Source organism: Mirounga leonina, unplaced genomic scaffold (assembly GCF_011800145.1).
Source record: "Mirounga leonina isolate KUSES-001 unplaced genomic scaffold, KU_Mleo_1.0 Mir_175, whole genome shotgun sequence".
NCBI lineage: Eukaryota > Metazoa > Chordata > Mammalia > Carnivora > Phocidae > Mirounga > Mirounga leonina.
In genome coordinates this window covers 16,729,271-16,731,781 of record NW_023270453.1, presented here as the reverse complement: position 1 = coordinate 16,731,781, position 2,511 = coordinate 16,729,271, and the positions used below count along the sequence as shown (strand labels likewise).

At 42.7% G+C, this 2,511-nt stretch overlaps 1 long non-coding RNA gene across 1 annotated transcript; it reads left to right on the top strand.

Moving 5' to 3' along the window:
• Positions 1–30: 30 nt before the first annotated feature.
• Positions 31–2,218, top strand: LOC118021626. Its single transcript, XR_004682241.1, has 3 exons — positions 31–351; positions 877–1,007; positions 1,311–2,218. It is a non-coding gene; the product is annotated as an uncharacterized LOC118021626 (long non-coding RNA).
• The last annotated feature ends 293 nt before the right edge of the window (positions 2,219–2,511 follow it).

The window sequence follows — 2,511 nt, the reverse complement described above, 5'->3', positions numbered from 1 at the left end:
AGGTGCGGGGAGCAGGTGCGGGGAGCAGGTGCGGGGAGCAGGTGCGGCTCTCCTGCCTCCGCGAGGGGCCCAGTCCCTGTCGTCACCCCGGCTCTCCCCCTGCGTCTCCCCCACGCTCTCAGACACGTCCGGCTCAGGGACGTGTCATCGCAGACATCTGCCTGCCGCCTGTCACCCCTGGATGCAGCCCTCTCCCTTCTGGGTTCTCTCCGCCTGAGCCGGCGGGGAGGCTTCCAGGCCAGGAGGAATGCTGTAGGATTTCTTCTGTCCTCTTCAAGACATCCAAACTCAGTTTGCGGTCCAGAATATGGTTTCTCCTGGCGAACGTCACCAAGTGCTCCTGAAAAGAATGTGCGTTCTGCTTTGTTTAGGTTCAGTGTTCTGTACATGCTAATAACTGTGTCCCACTGGTGGATGGGGTTGTTTTCTATTTATTCTATCAGTAGCTGAGCGGCGTATTGAAATCTCCCAACTGTGATTGTGGATCTGTTTCCCTTTACAGGGAATCTATCAACTTCAGATTCATACTTTGTGAAACTCCATTATTAGGTCCATACCCATTTAAGATTAATATGGAAGTCACCCAGTTAATTAGATTTTATCCATGTAGATTCTGCATGTCATCCTAAGGAGTGTGAGGCCCCTGAAGGCAGGAACTAGTAATTTTTTAAAGATTTTATTTATTTATTTGAGAGAGAGAGAATGAGCGGGGTGAGGCAGAGGGAGAAGCAGGTTCCCTGCTGAGTGCCGAGCCGGTGGGGGGCTGTGTCCCAGGAACCTGAGATCACGACCTGAGCCAAAGGCAGACACTTAACCAACTGAGCCACTCAGGCACCCCAGGAATTAAGTATTTTATTTCTGTATTCTTTCATCTAGCATTTCTCGCCAATGAATACATGCATAATTTGGGGAAGCCTACCCTGCAGCAGAAATTATAACAGGTGCTGGATATGCAGTGGAAAGATAACACGTATTTCCACATTCTTGGGAGCTTACAACACATCAGGGTAATATATATATACATATATGTTACATATATATGTTATATATATGTTATATATATGTATGTTATATATATATGTTATATATATATATTTGTATGTATTTCCCCATGCCCATTCTCAAAACAAAAATCTGTATTAGTCTGGGTTCTCCAGAGAATATATACATATAAATTATATTATAAAATTATATATATATTTATAGAAATTATATATATTTATATGTATAAATTTATGGAATTATGTATATGTATAAGTAATATATAGAATGCATGTGTATTATATAAACAGCATATGTATCTATTGTAGGGAATTGGCTCACACAATTATGGAGGCCAAGAAGTCTCAACATCAACAGTCAACAACAACCTAGAGACCCAGGAGAGCCAATGTTGTAATTCAGTCTGAGTCCAAGTCTGAAGGCAGGAGACCAGTGTCCTAGCTCAAAGGCAATCAGGCAAGAGGAATCCCTTTTTACTCAGGGAAGAGTCAGCCTTTCTGTTCTGTTCAGGCCTTGGTTGAGGCCTGTCCACATTAGGGAAGGTAATCTGCTTTACCGATTAAAATGCTAATCTTATGGAGAAACATCCTTACAGAACCACTCAGAACAACGTTTGACCAAATATGTGCACACCCTGTGGACCAGTCAGGTTGACACATAAAATTAACCATCACAAGCGTAGACCATCTTAAATGAGGTGGTAGAGCAACATGTTGATGTGTCCTGACCTAGAACCCAGGATGAATCCTGCTCCATCATCTACTAGATTGAAATCTTGAAAGTTACTGACTTGTATGCGTCTCAGTTTACTCATTACAAAAATGTGGTTAACAAGAATACCCATCTTCTGGGGATCGAGGTGGGAATCGCTTGCATTAGAACTTAGAAAAATTGGGTTTTAAGTATTTCATGTAGCTACAATTATTAAATTAACATGAAACCAGTTACATGATTGTTTTAATACTCTTTCACACAGGACATAGTACAACTGGCCAGACTTGAGCTTTCCTGTTTATGGCCGAGTCTCTCATATGCCTCCCTGAGGTTTCTCCTTAAATTCTTGAAAAATTCAAGAAGTTGGAAGGTTAAAAATGAAAAACCTGTATTTTAAGACTTTCTAAAATCTACCCTTTTCTAAAATTGTGGAGCCTAGGGACGCCTGGGTGGGTCAGTCGGTTAAGCGTCTGATCCCAGGACTCAGGTCATGATCCCAGAATCCCGGGATCAAGCCCCATGTTGTCGCATTGTCAGGCTCTCTGCCCAGCAGGGGAGTCTGCTTCTCCCTCTGCCCCTCCTTCCCTGCCTGCGCTCTCTCCTCCTCTCTCTCTCTCTCTCTGTCTCCCTCTCAAATAAATAAATGAATCTTAAAAACAAAATAAATCAAATCAAATCGTGGAGCCTGGTTCTTAAACTTTATAGAGGAGTCTAGGTCTTTGAGCGCGACTCACATCAGCGTATGAAAAAATATGATACACAAATGTTGCTTTCAACAAACGAGCATGTTAAAAC